We start from the raw sequence: 22,747 nt of genomic DNA, 5'->3' as shown, positions 1-22,747 counted from the left end.
GGAAATCTGAAAGCCAATAGTGACAAGATACTGTCCTATCTTGTCAGACCATGCTCTAGGTGCTCGCTTCAAGCCATACAAGGCTTTCTTCAACCTGCAAACAAAGTCAGGATGAACAGCATGCACATAACCTGGTGGCTGCTCCATATAGACCTCTTCTTGCAAATCACCATGCAAGAAGGCATTCTTAACATCCATCTGATGTAAAGACCATTCCTTTGATGCAGCCATAGCAATGACTGATCTTACGGTTTCCATCCTTGCAACCGGACTGAATGTTTCTTCATAATCAATGCCATATGTTTGTGCATACCCCTTGACTACTAATCTTGCCTTGTATCTATTCACAGAACCATCTGCATTGTGCTTCACCTTATAAACCCACTTACAGCCAATTGCATTCTTACCTTTAGGCAAAGGTACCAACTCCCATGTATCATTTGCTTCCAAGGCATCCATTTCTTCATCCATGACTTTCTCCCATTTTTATTTTCCCATGGCTTGCTCAAAAGAAGTGGGTTCTGGTTCCTGTATCACTTTTACCATATATGCATAGTGAATGGCTGTAAATCCATCATATTTTAGCCTATCCACAGGATACCTAGCTCTGGTAGACCTGCGCAACGTAGGTTCACTCCCAGGTGCTCTCAAAACATCCCTGGTCTTCCTTACTCCAGGTGTAACAATAGAAGGAATACCCAACTCATCATCAATGCTCTGTTCTGAGCCACTGGATTCACCATCCACATAAGAGTGACCTACATTCACATCAAACATGGGCTGATCTACCTTCTCTTTTCCTTTTCATGATACCTGAATACCACTATCTGCATTGGTTTGAGAAGATTCTCCTAATCTCAATCTGCCTATCCATGGCGAAGAATGTGAACCACTGCTAGAGGATGCTCCAGGTCCACTAATATTTTGTGACTGCTGCTGTGAATTCTGTGCAGCATTACCATTTTGTGCATCTACATCATCAATCACATTTATTGGTTTATACAGCTACTCATCTCATCAAAAACAACATCTCTGCTCACTGTAAACTTATGAGTAGAAGGGTTATAGCATCTATACCCTTTTTGCTGCAGAGAGTAACCAATAAAGATGCACTTCTCAGCTTTTGGATCCAACTTGGATCTCAACTCATCTGGCACATGTACATAGGCAATGCAACCAAAAATTTTCAAATGAGAAATATCTGGTTTCCTACCAGTATACCTCTCCTCTGGAGTCATCCCATGTATTGTTGCAGTGGGAGTCCTGTTCATTATATAGACTACCGTAGCAACTGCTTCAGCCCAATAAAGATTTGGCAAGTCTTTTTCATTGAGCATGGCACGAGATACCTCTCCAATATGTTAGTTTTTCCATCCTGCAACTCCATTTTGTTGTGGGGTATGACTGCATGAATATTGCTGCTTTACGCCATGCTCCTGCAGGAACCTTGCAAACTCATTTGAGAGGTACTCTCCCCCTCCATCTGACCTTAGGCATTTTATTTGCAAGCCTGTTTCTTTTTCAACCATAGCTTTAAGAGTTTTGAAATGCCCAAAAACTTCACTTTTATTTTTCATAAAATACACCCAAACTTTTCTGCTATATTCATCAATAAAACTGACAAAATAATGACATCCTCCAAGAGATGCAGCTTTAGCAGTCCACACATCAGAGTGGATTAATTCCAATGGCTTCTCACTCTCTTGAACATGTCTAGGAAATGGTTTCCTTGCCTGTTTTCCAAACTGATAGGCTTCACGTACCTTATGCATTTCTGCAACCTTGAATTTTGGCAATCCTACAACAATATTTTGGGCCTGCATTGATTTAAGTTGTTGTACATTAACATGACCAATGCGTTTATGCCAGATACCAATATCTGCAACTACACCAGTCCCATGAGCAAACATTGCTGCACTCAATTCAGACATGTCTGCATCCAACGTAAACATTCTGCCCTTCTTCTTTCCTTTTGCTATCAAGCGACTTTATTTTTCATATCCTCAACAAAGCATCCATGAGGATTAAATCTGACCTGCAAGCCCTGCTCAACCATTTGACCCTAACAGAAACCAGATTCTAGGTGATATTGGGAACATGAAATACATCCGACAGGTATTTCTTTTTCGCATCCTGCATAAACAAGGGAAATTTTCCAATCTGCACAATAGGATGTGTAGTATCATCATCAGTCTCCACAAATCCTGGTTTTTTCATTTTCCTTGCATCCTCCATCCATTCTGCATGACCTGTCATGTGGTTTGATGCACCTGAGTCAACATACCATACATCGTTGCTTTCTTCTGCACTTGTCACAGAATTGTTCATGTGTTGCACCATAAACAAATGCTCATTTCTGTCATCACCCTGTCTACTAGAAGATGCATAATTCCCTTGTTGCAGTTTTCCATTCATGATGTCATTCTGCTTTTTAAAGCAGTCTTTAGCCATATGACCCATTTTACCACAGTAGTAGCATTTAACATTGCTGTTTGCATTTTGCCCTCTTTGCCATTCACCACGACCTCTTTGGCTTCCCCTGCCTCTAGAGTTACCACGTCCTCCTCCATAGGACTGATTTTCTTGAGTCTGCTGCATATTCTGATTTCTGCCACCACGGCCTCCAAATCGGCCTCCTCTACCTCTGCCTCTACCTCTTCCAGCATTTGACTAGAAGACAGTTTCTTTTGAAGTTCCTCCTGAAGAAGATGCACCACCATTTCTTTGCTCCTCAGAAATTAGAAGAGCAATCAACTCCTCAAAATCAGGAAATCTTTCACGGACGGAAATGGATGTTTGGAACTATGCATAATCCTTTCCTAGACCATTCAAGGTCACTGAGACTAAATCATCATCTTCCACTGGCGACCCAATGGAAGCAAGTGCATCTGCAATCTTCTTCACCTTCATGTGGTAGTCATTGATGCTCATACTTTCTCTTTGCACATTGTGCAACTCTTGCTTGAGCTGCATTTTCCTGGCTTGCGTATTTGTGCTATACATTTTTGACAAAGTATCCCATGCCTCCTTTGGCGTACTTGTATCTTGAATATGCACAATCATAGAGTCTGAAATGCTGATAGACAGCCATTACATAACTTTCCTGGCTCTCTCATGCCATGCTTTAAATGCCTGCATTTGCTGTTGATTGGGAACATCAGGAAGAACTGGTTCTTCTTCATTTCCTGCAACAAATTCCCAATATCCTTTTCCCATAAGGAAATTCGTCATTCTAAACTTCCATGCTTGGAAGTTGTTCTTGTCAAGCTTTTCAGTGACAATTTGTGAGAGAGAATCAGACGCCATTACGGAACACTGCAAAAAATTCTGTCACTGCAAAGAACACAACTTCAGCCTCACAAAGGCAAATCTGCAAAACTGACGGAAGTGGTATTTGACCACACAGTCACTTCCTAGTGATGATTTTGCATCAACAGGCAACATGGATGATTCTATAACTCCCAATGTGTCTGCACACAAGCATACGATGCAATTTCTATAGTAACTTTTCACCGACCTGTAGAACAGTGGTGGCTGCACAGCATAAAATTGGGCCTTTTCCTGAGTGCGTGCAGAAAACTTCTGCCTCCAAAACAGGCCCCGAAATGGCCTCAAATAAAAAAAACAAGGTCATCAAGGCTAAGGCCCTCTACCGCAGCATATACTGCCCTCTTGCTTCACCACGAAGGGCGTCTCAACCTGAGACAATGCACTCCTGCACTTTCCGGCTGTGCTACCTGCAGAGATCTGCTCCCAAAACAGAAAATGAAAGCAACATTGCTCCTCTTACCAGAACACCGCGAGCTTGGCTTGCTTTCTTGAGCTTCTTACCACGAATAAGGCTCTGATACCATGTCAAGATTGTGGGAGAGAAGGAAGGAGTCTCACTTGTAGCTTTCTTGCTTGCACAACGGGGGAATACACACAAAGGTGGAGGCTGAAAACAGTTTTCCTCTTCTTAGTTGTGTAAGCCAAAAAGAACTCACATACAAAGAAATAGAAGAACCCTATATATGGGTCTCAAACCAAACTCAACTAACTAAGGTGGCATACTAATTGAGCCACGAACTAGAGTAGATAAGGATAGCTGTCATGTAGCTATTATTCATGGGCGGTGTACCAACCGCGTCTACTGACAAGTCAGTGACATAAATACACAACAGTCACCCTGGCGTATCACGAGTGGAGCTCGATATCTCAATAGGATATTGGTGGTCGACAGTTTTTCAAGATGCTTTTGTATATATTTAGCATTGTAATGTTTGTCAAAGACACTATGCTAGGGAAAATTGTAAGTGACCGCTTAATCCTATTCTTGTTGTGAGTTTTCCCTTTGAGAAGTGAGGTGCCATCAATTTTATTGAACATGTGCATCGTTCATCTACTACGCAGAAGCATTATATCATTGTGGCAATAGAATACTTTAAAAAATGATCTAAAGCTCAAGCTATGATGAAGGAAAATACCAAGGAAACAACTAGTTTTATTATGGAACAAATTGTTTGACGTTTCAATCTACCTAAAGAATTGTTGTTTGACAACCATGGGACATACTTTTTGAGTAAGGTCATAGAAGTTTGGCTGAAGCTTTGAAAATTAAACATAATAAAACTACCCCATATAATCTCCAAGTGAATGGACACGTAGAGAGTACCGACAAGCAATTTTGCAGGGATTTTATTCAAGACTATGTCTGATGGTAAGCGTGATTGGGACAAGAAACTTCATGTGATTGTCTGGGCTTATAATACTACGTTCAAGAGAGTAATATGCCACACCCCATTTAAGTTTATATATAGGGAAGAGTGTATAATGCCCTTGGAAATTGAGTTACCCACTGTGAGATTCGTATTGAACCATTTTTTGGATAAAGAGAAAGCATTGCAAGAAAGGCAAATTTCCCTAGCACATCTTGATGAGATCCAATTGCAAGATTTGTTACATCAAGAGGTAGAAAAGAAGAGGAGGAAAGTGCTTCATTAACTTCATGCTAAAAGATATAAATTTGTGAAGGGTCAATTGGTCCTATATTATGATACACATCGTGAGTTATTTTCTGGCAAGTTAGAACCCAAATGGGATGGCTCTTATAAGATCGCTCGTATAGGATAGAATGGCTCTACATCCCTTTTAGCAGATTTGTAGGGGGATAGAGCTTAAAAATAAACTAAAATTTAATAAGTTGAAGCCCTATTATGTGTAGGGGGACTGATGTCAAACGTGGTGCTTTTGCAGGTCTTTCAGGATTCAACTTAAACTTGCAGTAGGTGCCAAGGAAATCAGATGAGCAGAATCATTCCTTATCTTAAAGATCTATATTTAAAACAATGTTATCAGCAAGATCAAGTGATCTAGTGGAGTAAGGGTTATCATATTACTAAGTGGCAAGACGGATCTTTCACATGGGATATTAAGGTCTACTGCCAATATTGTCATATGGTTCTTATTAGTGTCCCTATTTAGTTTAGTGAGGAAGAAGGGATTGTACTTGTCATACATTCTCTCTCTTGGCTTGACTTTGACTACCATAAGTATGAGTAGGTTGATTAGTATGGTGTGGCCTATCAATGAAGAATGAGTCTATACTTTGTTTTTTGAGGGAGCTTCATGAGGGCTCGCTAAGCATGCAAGTGTTAGCATGGTTATTAAAGATCCATGATGTAGAGTCATTATGAAAATGGAAGTTTATTTAGGTATCACTTTTACTAATAACATGGCAGAATACAAGGCCTTAATCATGGGATTGAATATAGCTTGACGTGGTGGTACCCGCTGTTGGTAAAAGGTGACTTGCAGCTAGTAATCAACCAATTGAATGGGACCTATAGTGTGAGTGACCCCATTCTGTAGATGTATCATCATGCATCCTTGGATAGACTTCAAATTTTTGAGACAGTGACTTGTCATCTTATTCCTCATCCAATGGAACCACTTTACGGATTTGTTGGCAAATTATACCTTTGTTGAAGTTTTTTTTCTTAAGTGTGGTCCTAAGGGGTTTTTGCAATTGCCTCATGATGTTAGTCCAAGGATTTTGTGGGGATTTCTTATTGACATGTCTTGTTTTGGATGTCTATGGTTAGTATGGGTGATGAGTTAAGTAGCGATTGACCATCTTCCTATTCTTTCATGGATGCATAGGATTGTTCAATGACATATTTGCCAAACATCTCTGACCATTTATGTAGGGACGCTAGCTAATAATTTGATGCATTTAGTGTGGGGTCTACTTGGCCCATCCCTTGGTCTAGTTTTATGCTTTAGTAGAGTTTATGTAGGGACCAAGGGTTTACTTTCAGTAGTAAGTTGGTGAATGATGTGATATATGGCTATATTTCATAAGGCTAAGAGGGCCATTTCCTTTGGCATGAAATGCTTTATTTCTTTAGGCCAAGAGGGCCATGTGTTTGTTTAGTGTAGGTACGTTTGATGGTTTTATATTTTACTATTGTACTAGACTGGTTTGAAGAAGTACCTAGAGGGAGCCTCTTGCCATGCAGAAGCTTCTTGTGGCCAAGGTGTTATTCTTCCTTTTTGAGTTATTTGCCCCTTAATCTGAATGTATATGTGTTTGTGGAAAATTTTCTTTTTTTGGGTGCTCTAAAGTTAAGGCATGAAGGCCCAAGGTTTGGTTGGGTATATTTGGGAGAGGTCTGAGTAGTTGACATCCTCCTATAAAGGCATTGTTAGGCATCTAACGATATGTCTTGAGGCAATCCTTAGTGACCCTGGCTTGCTAGTCTATTAGGCAATTATTTCTAGGAAATCTTGTTATTGTGAGGTAGATAGAGAAGCCTACCAAATAACAGAACGAGAAGAAACAATGAATATATTTGAAATATATATAAAATACGAAGGTGTGTAAAAAGGAGTTCTAATCCCTAAAATAAGAGAATAAAGGAAAAACAAGTCCAAGACTAGATGACCATTGCCTTTTGTGAAGGCAATTGGGGATGAAACTTGAGGCCGATGGCTTGCCCTTCCTAGGGGTGACATTTAGCCAAAAAAGAAATAAGAGAGATTGGAGTGAAAATAAAAGTGAGCATAGGAAAAAGGATCTAGTATCACCTTACGAGAGCTTGGTAGGTTATTGCATACCAAGATAAGACTTAAGGCCGATGCCCTGTTCTCCTTGGGTCACAATATGCTTAGCTCCCTCCTTTTTACATGCTCAATTATCAAGTCTTGAAGTATAAAAAAGTGATAAATAAAAAATATCTGAAAATAAAAGATCAGGCTATAGTAGTCCTCATCTAGTAGGAGTTTCTAGTCTATTTGTCCTCGGTCAGCAGGTATATAGGTTAGGCCACCACTTAGGATGAGCTTTTTGATAGGTTTTTTTATTGGTCTATGTCAGCGTAGTTGGTTGTGGCAACTGACTCTCGACTTCTTATCCATTACTGCTTAGCCCATCCCTCGGGGACTTCTTGCTTTAATCCTTGTTAGGGGGGTAGAATCAGAGTTTTTTGTGTTTTGTTGTCTATTTTATTTAAAGCATCTTGATGCTTTTTATGGCTTTTGCAAGGTTAGATTAGTTTGTGTATTTGACAGGCTAATGAGAGTGGACTTTTGGAGTTGATTTTAAAGTGCAAAAGTGGCCCGAGAGGCATAAAAGAGTAAATTTTTATGGAAAATAAAATGATCATGGATCAAGGAATTGGAGTTTACCTAGATGCATTTTGATGCCAAGAATCTAACACAAGCATTTGTTTGTCAATCAAAGTCCATTTGACCCCCCATTTAATAGTTGTCAAGGTTTGGTATTATGAAGCAGCTACTGGATCTAGAAGCTGAAAAGCATGTGATGGAGGCTAGATTGATAGATTTTGATGCCAGAAAGTTGGCCATTAAGTCAAATCACAATTTTGACATTGTTTGCTCTCTCAACTGGGTCAAAAGCAATTCAAGAGAGTGTGAAAAGCAAGAAATGTAGTTATTTGCTGGTTTAGTGTAAAGCTTGATTAGGAAGGGGCAAGTGTATGAAAAATGAAATGCCATGGATGGGGGGGGGGGGGGGATTTCTTTTCGTTCCTCCCATATCCCCTAAAAAATGGCATTTTCTGACCAATGATAATTCCTTTCTTGCTCCTAGGCCATTAGTTATACGAAATGTGTGCTCTCCATCGCTCTAATTCTCGCGAGAAATGATGTAGTATTTAGCAAGATCAAAATTCAGTCTTTATCTCTTGCATAAACGTGGATCATAAGGGGTAAGAGAATACAAGGGAATGGGTGTTGGTTTGTGAATTATAAGAGATAGATCATGAAAGTGTCAAGGAAGCATCAACAATTGTAAAAGAGCATCAACAGCTTCTCATTTTGAATTACAAGGCATGTATATGTGATTTTATGTGTAAGTGGACTTTCTCTTGGTTTTATGATGCATATTGATTTCCCATTGTTGAAATTGGTTTCTAGTGTTTCTATCACAAATATCAACATGAATAACAAGACTTAATTATTTATATACTTTATTCAAAATATGTAAAATAGACAAAACACACAAAAGTGCAATTTTATGTTAAATCATCAATTTTATGAGTACCATCATGGCAAATTGTGTTTCCATGGAGGAAAATGGAGAATAGTAATGAATCTTTGTATTATTAAGTGTTTCACATTAAAAAATACAAAAAAATCAAAACTTTAATTACAAATAATTATGAAAAAATAGAAAAAAAAAGAGTTTCAATTGAGGAGAAACTAGATCTCATGCATGGAAAATTAGGTCTATGTTTGTGCAAGCATAATGGAGGTAGGACATGAGCATTTTCCTTAGCTTATTCCTATTTGTATATTTTGGTGCGTATTTATTTCTTAGACTATGAATAAACATACATGAAAATACCTCTTAACCTACACATTACAAGAAAAATCCTAAACGATAGGGAGAGAGAGGGTTTAATGTGCTAAATACAGTTTAAAATTAGACTTTCTTGCTACACTTTTCATATAGTCTTTGATCTTATTTTAAGTATTAAGAGGTAAAGTGGTAGGGAGTAGTCCTACACTACCTTATCATCCCAACAAAGTCATTAATGAAAGAAAACCATGGAAAGAATATTTGAGCACACAATGCTGATTTTGTTTAAGTAAAATGTTTGTACACTTAAAGTCATCCACTTTGCATTGCATTGCATTGACATGGTATAAATAGAATTATCTCCTAGATGCATAGAACTTGGTTTCAAACTATTGACCCACGATGAGTGTGCGACTCCCTATTGTGGGAGCTTTCACTCAATCGCCAAGACCCACGGACCACTTATTATTTCAAGCGTTCCAAGCCGAGAACTAATGGCTACCTCTCACATAGCCGACGTGCCATCCATATCTACGGGTGTAGTGAGCCTACCTCCATGCCGATCGAGTTACCTCCTCTCTCGCGCACTCCGGTAGCTCCATGATCCAAGTGCAAGCTTCAAGAAAGCTCCATCCTCAAGCTCCATGCTCCAAGCTCCATCGCCGCGAGCAAGAGAAGAGAAGAGAAGAGAAGAGAAGAGAAGAAGAGAGGGGAAGATGGAGAGCTTCTCCTCCCGAGTCCCTCACCCTCACACACTCACTTCCTCACACTCTCACACTCCCTCTCTCAAGCACAAGCTCAAGCAAGCAAGAAGAAGAAGAAGAAGAAGAAGAAGAAGAGAGCCACTTTTTGCCACACACAAGAATGAGATTCTCATTCACTTTTCAACTTTATATACAAAACCCTAAATCCCTTTTGGGCGGTCATCCCCTTATCCCTTTTTTTACATGGTCGGCTATGGCCTAGGCCCTTTTCCCCATTGTCCTTCTATCTTCCTAGATTCCTTTCCACCGCTCGTCTACATTTACAAATTGCATGGGTGAGAGCCCGACGCTCCTTAAATTAAATCATGATGCGCTTGCGCTCTTTTACAAAAGTATTGACTTGCGCTTTTCCTAGTGCGCCTTTTTTCCTTATTGAGGACTTTTCTGCGCTTCTTGTGTTTCTAGATTTTTCTTGGCACGCCTTCGTCTTCTGTTTCACTTTCGCCTTGGCCTTGTCTTCTGCTTCAGATTTTTTGGATTTTCCACCTTTTTTTGTTTGAGGGTTAATGTCAAGAATCGCGTGGTGGAGGGGGTTGCTCAAGATGCTGCGCCGAACACACACAGAATGCACAAGGAGAAGCTCACTCAAGAGACAAGAAGAGAGATGGAGGCCAAAACGTTTTCTTGCTGATTTCTTCTTCTTCTTCCACCCACTTTACAATGTACACAAAGTATAGATAAGATACAACATAAAAGGAAAGTGGCCTACTAAGTCAAACAATGCATAACCGACTACACTAGTCGACTGGCGCTATAACTATGCCAGCTGTAAATAGGTGTAACAACCTGAATATAATAAGTAATGAGTCAGTGGCCATGTGAGAGTCATAATGACCACTGACGTGCTAAGTGTAGACGTGTGGACCCATCTAACCAGGCGGTCCATCATCAATTTCCGCATGTGTTGAGCTTGTCATCTCAACACTCCCCCTCAAGCTCAACTGCATCTCTGCAACTCCAAGTAAGCTTCGAAACTTTTGAAGCTTCTCTATACCCAAGGCCTTCGTAAAGATGTCAGCTATCTGATCCTGTGTGCTGACATACACCAAGTCAATCTCACCTGCTAGTACCTTCTCTCTCACAAAGTGGTAGTGTACCTCAATATGTTTTGTCCTGGCATGGAACACATGGTTCCTAGCCAACTGTATACTGCTCATGTTGTCACAATAAATGACAACTGGACCTTCCACCTGGACATCCAAATCAGCCAATAGCTTTTGCAGCCATACTACCTCACATGCTGCAACAACAGCACCTCTATACTCAGCCTCTGTACTTGACAAAGCAACTGTAGATTGCTTTTTGCTGCTCCATGCAACTGCTGCACTACCAAGAGAGAACATGTATCCGCTGGTAGATCTTCTATCAGACATACTACCAGCCCAATCTGCATCTGTGTATCCAAACACCTGTACATCTGTACCTGCCTCATAGAAAAGTCCATAATGTAATGTGGACTTCACATATCTCAATATGCGTCTGACTGCATCCAAATGTGGCTTTCTAGGTACTTGCATAAACTGACTCACAAGACCAACAGCATAGCTCAAGTCTGGCCTTGTAATGGTCATGTAGATCAAACTCCCCACTATCCTCCTGAACATAGTAGGGTCTTCTATCTCATCCCCAACATCAGCACTCAGCTTTACATTCTGCTCCAACGGGATTGAAAGTGGTTTGCATGCAGTCATACCATACTTGGACAACATATCCAAGCCATACTGTCTTTGGAATAGCCATATACCATCATCACATCTGATCACCTCAATGCCAAGGAAGTACCTTAGCTCACCTAAATCCTTCATCTCAAACTTCATCTTCAAATAGCCCTTGACTTCAGCAATCCCACTATCACTATCACCTGTAATAATCAAGTCATCCACATAGATGACTATGATGACCAAACCTGCATCTCCCTTTCTCACATAAAGTGAGTGATCAGCATCAGAAACATAAAATCCAATATTGACAAGATACTCTCTGATCTTGTCAGACCATGCTCTTGGTGCTTGCTTGAGCCCATAGAGTGCCTTCTTCAACCTGCACACATACGTGGGATGCTCTAAATCTTCATAACCTGCTGGCTGATCCATATACACTTCTTCCTGCAAATCACCATGCAAGAAGGCATTCTTTACATCCATTTGCTGCAACCTCCAACCTTTGGCTGCTGCCAAAGCAATCACACATCTGACAGTTGCCATCCTAGCAACTGGACTGAAGGTTTCATCATAATCTATGCCATATGTTTGGGCATAGCCTTTTGCAACCAGCCTAGCTTTGTACCTGCTAATAGAACCATCTGCATTGTGCTTAATCTTATAAACCCACTTACATCCAATAGCTTTCTTTCCCTTTGGCAATGATACTAGATCCCAAGTCTTATTGTCCTCTAATGTAGCCATCTCCTCATCCATTGCTGCATCCCAATGAGCATGACCAATAGCCTCCTCAAAACATGTGGGCTCAACATCCTCAACTAGTTTCACCATCTAAGCATAATGGTGAGCTGCATAACCCTCAAAACCAAATCTTTTAACAGGGTATCTCACCCTGCTAGACCTGCGTACCACTGGATCACTCAATGGAGTCTTTGCATTAACACGTGCTCTCTGCACACCTGGAGTCCTCACTGAAGGAATGCCAAGCTCATCATCCAAGCTCTCTGAGCCACTGGAGTCTCCATCAAGAACTGCATCAATGCCTTCTGACACTTTATTCTTTCCTTTGTCTTTACCTGCAGTGCTACTAGATGCACCCGAAGATGTAGAGGTACTCCTTAGTCTCCCAGACCAAGGACTACCAGATGATGTCTTTGGTCCACTAAGAGTTCGTGATTCTTGCTTTTCAGCCTACACATGAGTGTCATGATCATCATCATCATCCAATGCATCACCACTAGATGCATACCAACTGCTCATTTCATCAAAGATGACATCCCTGCTCACTCTGAACTTACATGTGACAGGGTTGTAACAGCGATACCCTTTTTGCTCTAAAGAGTATCCAATAAAGATACACTTTTCAGCCTTTGGATCCAGTTTCTTCCGCAACTCATCTGGCACATGAACATACGCAATGCAGCCAAATACTTTCAAGTGTGAAACATCAGGCTTCTTACCTGTAAAACATTCTTCGGGGGTCATACCATGAACTGCAGTTGTGGGAGTTCTGTTCATAATATAAACAGCAATATGAACAGCCTCAGACCAAAAATGCTTAGGCATATTCTTTTCAGCCATCAAGGCGCGTGCAACTTCTGCAATATGCCTGTTTTTCCTTTCTGCAACCCCATTTTGCTGTGGGGTATACTTGCATGTGAACTGTCTCTTTATCCCATGAGACCTCAGAAAATCACTGAACTCATTTGAGAGGTACTCTCCCCCTCCATCTGACCTCAGGCACTTTACTTTCAAGCCTGTTTCTCTTTCAACTACAGCCTTGAAAGTTCTAAAGTGCTCAAAAGCTTCACTCTTTTCCTTCATAAAATATACCCACAGCTTTCTAGAACAATCATCAATGAATGTGACAAAGTATGAACTGCCTCCAAGAGATACATTTTGTGTAGGCCCCCAAATGTCTGTATGCACAACATCAAGGATATTTTTGCTTACATCTCTGTCATGTGAAAATGGTTGTCTTGCCTGCTTACCAAACTGACATGCTTCACATACCTTCTGAAATTCTGCAACTTTAAAAGTAGGCAAACCTGTAACCAACCCTTTGGACTGCATTAATTTCAGCCTTTGTACATTTGCATGTCCAATGTATTTGTGCCAAATTTCAATGTCTGCAACAACACCTTTTCCTTTGGCATACATAGTAGCATTCATAGTAGGAATTCCAGCATCTAGAGTGAACATACGTCCAACTCTACTTCCCTTTGCTACCAACCTGCACTTGTCATTGAAGTCTTCTACAAAGCAGCCCTTTGCATTAAATCTGACTTGCAGCCCTTGCTCTACCATTTGACCGACTGACACCAAGTTCTTTGTAATAGATGGCACATGCAATACATCTGAAAGACTCTTTGTCTTACCATCATGCAAGGACAAGGGAACTTTTCCAATGTGTGAAATTGGGTGGCATGAGTCATCACCCGTCTGCACATAGCCTGCATTCTGCAAATCCTGCATCTCCCCAAACCATTCTGCATGGCTGGTCATATGATTGGATGCACCTGAATCAACATACCAAACATCTTCATGTGTTCCCTTTCCTGTAACATCATTCAGCATATGCTGCATAACGAACAAACGTTCATTTTTATCTTCATTCTGTCGTGAAGACGATGCATAGTTTCCTTGCTGCAACTTACCACTGCGGATATCATCTCTCTTAGCATAACATTGGGCTGCAATATGACCTGTTTTGCCATAGTAGTGGCACACAATACCAGAGTTGTTAGAACCTCAGTTCTGCCATCCACCTCTTCCTCTAAAGCTCCCCCTGCCTCTAAAGTTACCACGACCTCCTGAAACCTGCATATCGCCAAATTGCTGATTCAATCTGTTTTGCTGGTTGTCACTACCACGTCCTGTACCATGGCCTCTTGAAGAGAACATGCCACGTCCCCTTCCTGAACTGGAGTAGAAAGCTTGGACTTGTTCACCACTTCTTTCAGGTGTCTCACTCTGCATGTTGATCTCTTCAGTGATCATAAGGGAGACCAACTCATCGAAATCTGGAAATGGCTTTCTGACATATACAAAAGTTACAAAAGACTTCCAAGCCTTTTCATTGTTAAGTCCACCCAAGGTAGACGACACCAAATCATCATCATCTGGCATTGCATCAATCGCTGCCAATGCATCTGCAATGCTTCTTACCTTCAGTGCATACTCATTGATAGACATCTTCCCTTTCTTCAATGTATTCAACTCTTACTTGAGTTGAATCTTTCGTGCCTTTGTATTTACAGAAAACATACTTTCAAGTATGGTCCAAACTGCATATGAATTCTCTGCATTTCTAATGTGTCCCAGCATATTATTGTCAATTACTGCAGACAACCAATACATGACCTTTTTATCCTTTGCATTCCATTCCTTTCGTGCCTTTTTCTCTTCTGCAGTTGGAGGATCACTCATCTCCGGTTCCTTTTCTTCACCTGAAACAAACTCGTAGAGGCCTTTTCCAATAAGGAAGTTCGTGACACGGAACTTCCATGAAGGGTAGTTGTTCTTGTCGAGCTTCTCAATGATAGGGCTTCCACTGTTCTCTGCCATTATCACAAAATTAATACCAACAGCAAGTAAATCTTCTGCAACCCTGGACCTGTAGTGCACAGCAATACACCAGACATCCTTTTCAACTGTCTGCTCAACAATACATGCAATCTGTAACTTTTTTGCAGATAAACCTTGTGTTTACTCACTGGTAAACACCTTTGAACTTACAAATCTGAAATCTGTAACCTGCGCACCCACGTTCGGTCAATACAGTCGAAGTCACAGTGTACCTCGAAACTGTTGTCCGCAACCTTGCGGCTCTAAAACGGGCCCTGAAACGGCCTCAAATGCCCAAAATCACTGCGGCAAGCCCTAAAGGGCTTATCTGCAGAATATACAGCGCTCTTCGCGCACACCAAATCTCACTGCAATCTGAGATTTTTGCTCTGCCCTGCTTCCGGTGCCTCCACAGGCACTATCCAAGAGAAGGAGTGGAAGAATGGGAGAGATTCTTACCCGTAGCTTGCTTTCTCGAACCTTGCTTCTTCTCCTTTGCTTCAACCTTTGAAATCAGCCCCTCTCAATGGCGCGGCTCTGATACCATGTCAAGAATCGCGTGGTGGAGGGGGTTGCTCAAGATGCTGCGCCGAACACACACAGAATGCACAAGGAGAAGCTCACTCAAGAGACAAGAAGAGAGATGGAGGCCAAAACGTTTTCTTGCTGATTTCTTCTTCTTCTTCCACCCACTTTACAATGTACACAAAGTATAGATAAGATACAACATAAAAGGAAAGTGGCCTACTAAGTCAAACAATGCATAACCGACTACACTAGTCGACTGGCGCTATAACTATGCCAGCTGTAAATAGGTGTAACAACCTGAATATAATAAGTAATGAGTCAGTGGCCATGTGAGAGTCATAATGACCACTGACGTGCTAAGTGTAGACGTGTGGACCCATCTAACCAGGCGGTCCATCATCAATGTCCGCATGTGTTGAGCTTGTCATCTCAACAGTTAACATTACCCCCCTCCTAGACGAGTGCCAGTCCCATGATGGCACTCATCGTCGTAGGTAGCAGGCTTTGGCATGCATTGAAGACGTGGGTAAAAGGGACATTGATGGTTGTCGTGGAGGAGTGTTGGTGGTGGTGTGGAGGAAGGTCGTTGGGGGCATGTTGGTGGCCTAGGTAGCTGGTGGTAGGGTTGTTGGAGTTGGTGGTAGGGCTGTTCTTTGTTGGGGATTGCACTGATGGCCAGCACAAGTGTTGGTTTGTTGGGGCTTCTGCACATGATGATTCTTGGCAGGCTTGCAGGATGATAAAGGATAAGAGTTTAGAGTTGGGTGTCGATGAAGAGCGAATGACACTTTTGTTGAAGTCCTCAATACCTGCAATTGAAAACCTTTCATAGGTGGTCTCGCCCTAGGGGTAGTGCTAGTCTTCTCTATCATGCACAAGACATAGTTCAATTAGTTTAGGAGATAGGTCGAACTCTAAGCAAGCTAAGAGTATTGTCCTGCACTTAAGGACCCAAAGTGTGTATGTATTTTGGTGCATATATTACGTGAGTGCTTGTGTATACATAGATATTACGTAGTTAGAAGACCGCGGTTGGTTTCTTGTAACAATGTGTGGATGAAGCAAAGTTGTCCATATTGAGAATAAGTACACGTGAAGGTCTATGCGACATCCTTTGCGTTGTGACTGCACGACATAACATATTTGAACACAGGGACACTACACTGTCAGTATTTGGTAGCTATTGGACCTGCGTGATGAGGATAGTGTACCTTTCATGGCCATTCGTGCGGTGCTTACCACAATTGATTGCAATGGTATTAAGGCAGAGTATAAAAGGGAATCGTGCAAATGGGTCAGGGTTTGCCACGCCTTGTGTGCTTCCTTGAGCTTCTATTCCCCTAGCCTGGGGATTTTTCAGCCTATGTCTAGGGTGGTGTTGCTTGGGGCCTTGTTTCTTTGCATACCTTTTAAGGGTAGGTACGTAGCGTTCCGGCAGAGGAGCTTGTACTACATGCTCCCTTTGACCGAAAATAGCGTCCTTGCAAGCCAGATGCACTGGGTGCCCCATGTCGGCTACTGTAGGGGGGCCTGCAAAATGCGAACCAAGGATTAGGCCCTGAGGCAGGATAAAACTATTTGCATGGAAGGGATTATATAGTGGGTTGTCAATCGCATATGACAAGGAGGGGAGAGGTGAGGCATGCAGTGTTTGTTGTAGAGGGATGGCCCCCATGATGATGCTCGTTTTGCCTCCAATCATTAGTAGATCTTGGCTCATGCTAAGTTGCGTGGACTGGTTGTCATGGAGTGGGGCAGGGCTCATCCTCGGAAGGATAGACTGGAAAGGGGAAAAGGTGTATAGAAAGGGATTGTACCCTGTCTACACCATTAGAGATTTCGGTCAGGGCTTCCTATGGTGGTAATGAGGGTTGCATGCCCTCCACCTGGAGGTGGGAATGGTCACACAGCTTCTAAATGTGTGGTGAGAGGAGGACCTGAGGAGCTTAGCCTGTTGAACCCAACTCTTCTCCCTATGCTTGACTATCATTGCTTGTGTGTGTTGTTTGACTATCATTGCTTGTGTGTGTTGATATTGTCTATACATGGTCACAAAATTCATTGTTTATTTATGTACATATTTACGAATCCATGTCACTTCATGAGGATAAAAGCCAATTGTAGAACTCCGGATTGTACTGGAGTGTGGCACACACATCCAGTACTCGTGGTAGCTTACTCAATACCGATAGATATTTTGCAATATCGAGTAGCATGGAACCTTGTCTGAGTCTATTGGCAACATGGAACTCCTCCTCAGTGAGAACCTTTTCTGATAGAGAGTTTTCTTGGCTAGTTTCAGGTAAGTCCGTACCCTGAATGGTAGTCAGCACTCGAAAGGAAGTTGGTGCCACATAGGTTGGGTCTCTTTGAGACCTCCATTTGGCCAATCGCTCCTCTGAGACTATCATGATCTGGGCTCCTAGTTCGGCCATTGAAACACGGTTTTCACACCAACGTTGTTCAAATTGACTTTGACCCTTTGATTGTCGCTTTAGTTGCTCTATCTCTAAGAGATTTGGTTGGCAGAGCACATCATTGAATGTTACAGTTAAGCATAGTTCGTCGGCTTCCTCGTCAAAGATGAGTCACATGCGTTCATGCAGGAGCCTGTTATAGTGCTTGTCAAGATGTTCTTGCTCTTCCCAGGATAAGGGAAATGGCAAGTATTCTTCAAGCTGCTCTTTAGGGAATGTGCCCATGTCTGCCAAGACATAGACACGTGCGAACACTTTGAGCTTAGCATCCAACTCAGTTAAGCATTCTGCGACACTTCTATGTTCAACGAGGGCTTGCTCGGTTGCTATCCCATGCAAGGTTCTAGGAGTTTGCCTAGGCTTTAGCATAGCTGGGGGCTTAGGCCTAGACGAGCAAGATTGGTCAACACTAGGATTTCTTATGCTCTTGGGGTTTCCATGTTTCTCCTGAGGCTTTGTTATTGCATCATGGTTCTCGGATGTGACTGATATAAATTTGTCACCCTGTTGTGATAGTGTTATATCCACTCTTGATTGGTCAATGTGAGTTCTGTTGGTGGATTGAGTGTTGTAAGCAACCATTGATGGTAATGATTGCTTTGATTTTTCAGAGCACATGGATGTGTCTGAGGTTTCACCGCTATTAGGAGAGGCATCAATGGGGTCATTGGTAGATGGACTCGATGCTTTATTCCTCAGCTCTCCATCCTTAGCTCTCTAGCGCTCTTGGTGTCACTGTTCTTGGGGTCCACAACCACCTGTAATTGCTCTTGTTTTCACTATTTTCTCCTCTTTTTCTTGGTCAATGAAGGTGCATCTCTCAACAACTCAGGACCCTAGACTAGGTCAATCATTGATGTGCTTGGTTGGGCCTCAGCATTCCCTTTCTCTAATGTGTCCTTATTGGACATAGCCATGGCATGCTGAGTAGCCTCGCTAGGTTGTGAGGGTACAACTGCCTCCCTTTTTGAAGAGTCTAGATCTTCCCTTCGGTTTAACTCCTCCTGCCTAGACTTTAGGCGCTTTGGAAGTGCTGGAGTTGTCAATGAAGTTGGTTGCGACACCTCCTCCATAGGTAAACTACTAAGGACATGTTCCGCAAGGGGCATTGTCACGGCCAAGGGTTGTGACTGTTGTGATCCCTAAATGAAAGTGGTAGTGGCTAGTCCAGTGGGTTGGCTAATCTTGGTGGATTGTGATGTCAAGTTCCTAGGGCGATCGGAAGTGGCCATGTCTTTTGTTGCCCTTTGAGAATTCACTTGTGTAGATCGAGCATGAGTTGATCTAGTCACATTAGGTTGCACAAGCATATCCTTGGGTTGAGAGCTACGGATGGTGTCATGTCCCACCTCTTGGACATTTGGAAGCTTAGATGGATATAGAGATTGGGATTGAGCAGCCACCCTTGACGACTGCTGTTGTGCTTCCTATGTCCGTTTGGGAAAAGTGGTTGTAGGAGATCTAGGACTCTTAGGTGGACTTGGCACTGGGTTAATGATTTTCTCAAGGCTATTAGACGATTAAGCCATTTTCTTTGTTGAGCAATCAACCTTCTTATGAGCAGCATTGTGCCTTTGGTTCTCATTATCCTCTTGGGAAGTCAAAAACTCCTTGAGCACTAGTGGTCTTTGTGCGCACTCAATGGTTACATATGACATCTGCTTATTAAGCATGCTAGGCTGAGGCTCTTTCTTTCGAACACTCATGTTTGGTTTCTTGCATTGAGACCTGGAGTTTCTCTTAGATTTCCTCCTATGCTTTGTTTCTTTTGATGCAATCTGGCCTTCAGCTGATAGAGGTAGTTTAGCAGGGGGTTTTGGTATCCAAATCCATCGGTTACCTGCATAATATCCTTGAGCATGTATCAACGCTTTGGATATCCATCGTGGTGTTGTGCTGACCCTCCATCGATGCCTTTGTCTATAAGGCTTGGGCTTCTTTTGGGGTCTTCTATGATATTTGTAAGTCCAAAGCCCATCCTTGGCACTATCTCCTGATCTTCTTGTTTCAGACATGGCCTCACTCATCACTAGTTCTTGTTGTTCGACCTGTGCTTGTATCAACTCTTCAAACAAGTCCTTGCCCTCGTTAGTAGGCTTGATTGTTATGTCAATACCTTCCTTTTCTTTTTCTCGAGGTTCGATGAGGTCACCCTTTCTAAAGGTTGTGACTATCCTCACTCCCGATAGTGTCAGGTGTATCCTCCGTACTACATAGTCAGCCTCACACTTGGTTGCCCTTTTGAAGGGTCTTCCTAGGACGGTTTCCTTCCTGTAATTAGCACTATTTGGAGGAACATGAAATAGGATAGGCAAGCTTTCAGTTTCAATTGTCGCAAGGATTTTGCACTTCCCTATGAGTGCTTGTGGGTGTCCCCTGTAAGGGCTAAGAGTTGCATTAGTCGGTGTAAACTCTGGTTGGCCTAGTAGGGTCCATGATTCATAGGTCAAGATATTAAAATCTGCTCCTTCATCAATCATAGCATCGATAGTATGCTCTCTTTTCACGGTGATTTTGACCCTAAGATAAGCAGGTGGTACTATGTCTTCGTCTTCCAGGTCTTGGCTTGTAAATTTAAGCCTTCTGACAAATACCCTTGAGTCCCCAATTGCACGACCAGATATAGATTCTCCACTGATGTCTTGGATCGTTAGTGCAGTGCTATTCAAGGAGCATCTATCGTCAAGACTGTCACATCTAGTCATTCTCGCTGTTGTAGCTTGATGTTGTTGCTTTTCGCTTTGACTAGATGCAGTCCGAATGCAACACGTATGTGTTTATGCAGTGTGGCCTTTTTGCCCTTGTTGGCTAGATTGGCCCATTGATGTTCTAGGGTCTCTGTTTGAGTATGGGCTTTTGGTTGCTCTTTTACAAGTGAGAATCCATGCTCATGTAGAGCCATTACTACACTAGGGTCCAATTTGGAGGACCTATCACGACGCACATTTTCTGTCCAACCTACTTGGGGGAGGTGCGGAGGGGGCCGTTACGGTAAATGCCATACATGAATTGAAAGACCATTTATAGCCAAATTTTGAACTACTTGCTCTAAATTTCAGCCCAGTGATGGATCTGTGATGTGCCTTTAGCTCTATGAAGCCTTTGGGGTCAATTTCGGGGTTTAGATGTGTGGTAACCCTCAAACGAACGAAGGTGGAAAATCTGAAAAAGCTAAAGCAGAAGACAAAGACAAAGGCCAAGGAAAAGAGAAACGGAAGACAAAGACGCACAAGGAGAAGAGTCTTAAATAAGGGAGAAAGGCGCACAGGGAAAAGTGCAAGTCAAAACTTTTGTAAAAGAGCGCAAGTGCATCATGGTTTAATTCAAGGAGCACCGGGGTCTCACCTGTGCAATTTGTAAATGTAAATGGGCGGTGGAAAGGAAGCTAGGAAGATAGAAGGATAATGGGAAAAAGGGCCTGCTACGGCCGACCATGTAAAAAGGGGAAAAGGGGATGACCGCCCAAAAGGGATTTAGGGTTTTGTATATAAAGTTGAAAAGTGAATGAGAAGCTCATTCTTGTGTGTGGCCAAAACTAGCTCTCCTCTTCTTCTTCTTCTTCTTGTTCTTGCTTGCATGAGCTTGTGCTTGAGAGAGGGAGTGTGAGAGTGTGAGGGAGTGAGTGTGTTAGGGTGAGGGACCGAGGAGGAGAAGCTCTCCATCTTCTCCTCTCTTCTTCTCTTCTCTTCTCTTCTCTTGTCTTGCTCGTGGCAATGGAGCTTGGAGAGTGGAGCTTGAGGATGGAACTTGCTTGAAGCTTGCACTTGGATCGTGGAGCTTGAGGATGGAACTTGCTTGAAGCTTGCACTTGGATCGTGGAGCGGGAGAGGAGGTAACTCGAACGGCACGGAGGTAAGCTCACTACACCCGTAGATATGGATGGCGCGTCGGTTATGTGAGAGGTAGCCATTAGTTCTCGGCTTGGAAAGATTGAAACAGTAAGCGGTCCGTGGGTCTTGGCGGTTGAGTGAAAGCTCCCACAATGCATCAAAATTTGTGTTTTAGATACCTGTCTGATTTTGACAGTTTTCTGTTTGATTCTCAGATGTCAGATTTTCAGGAGTTTGATTATCAGAATCGGATGTCCGATTTTGGGTTGGTCCGATCGGTCCAATGGTTCGATTTTGGTCACGTCCGAAATCTAGTGTCGGACGCCCGATTTTGATAGGCGTCTAATTCTGAACTCGTCCGATTCCTTGCGTCCGATTTTTGTATGTCTGATTTTTGGGGTTTGAGTATCCGATTTTGAGACTGGGTCCGATTCTCGTAGTGGTCCAATTATGGGAATTGGATCGGATAGGGTGGTTCGATTCTAGCAGTCGGACGGTCTGACCCTGAAATTGAATGATCTGATTCTGGGAATCGGACGGATTGGTTCGATGGCGCGGACGATGGTCCACGAGTTGCACGTGATACCTCAAGGTCAACGCCTACTCCACAGAATCGTCCAGTGCCTTCCAAATAGGTGCAAAACAATAGAAGGAACTGCCAGGCATACTTGGAATCAATGTGGCATTCGAATCGATCAACACTTCAACGATCTCCATGCAACTCTCTCTCTCTCTCTCTCTCTCTCTCCCTGGCTCTCAAGCTCACTCTCTTCTCAGAAGGAAAGATGTCAAATGTGGTCTTTCCTGGTTCCCTGGGCCTCTTATTGCCCCATCCCAGCCTGCTGTGTGTTGAGATATCGAGCTCCACTCGTGATATGCTAGGGTGATCGTTGTGCATTTATGTCACCGACGTGTCAGTTGCAGATGCGGTTGGTACACCGCCCATGAATAATAGCTACATGATAGCTATCCTTATCTACTCTAGTTCGTGGCTCAGCTAGTATGCAACCTTAGTTAGTTGAGTTTGGTTTGAGACCCATATATAGGGTTCTTCTATTTCTTTGTACTTGACTTCCTTTTTGGCTTACAAAAACTAAGAACATGAAAACTGTTTTCA

Source organism: Lygodium microphyllum, chromosome 25, assembly GCF_053477565.2.
Source record: "Lygodium microphyllum isolate KBCC chromosome 25, Lygodium_microphyllum_v1.1.10, whole genome shotgun sequence".
In the NCBI taxonomy this organism is placed as follows: domain Eukaryota; kingdom Viridiplantae; phylum Streptophyta; class Polypodiopsida; order Schizaeales; family Lygodiaceae; genus Lygodium; species Lygodium microphyllum.
This window is presented reverse-complemented; position numbering follows the sequence as displayed.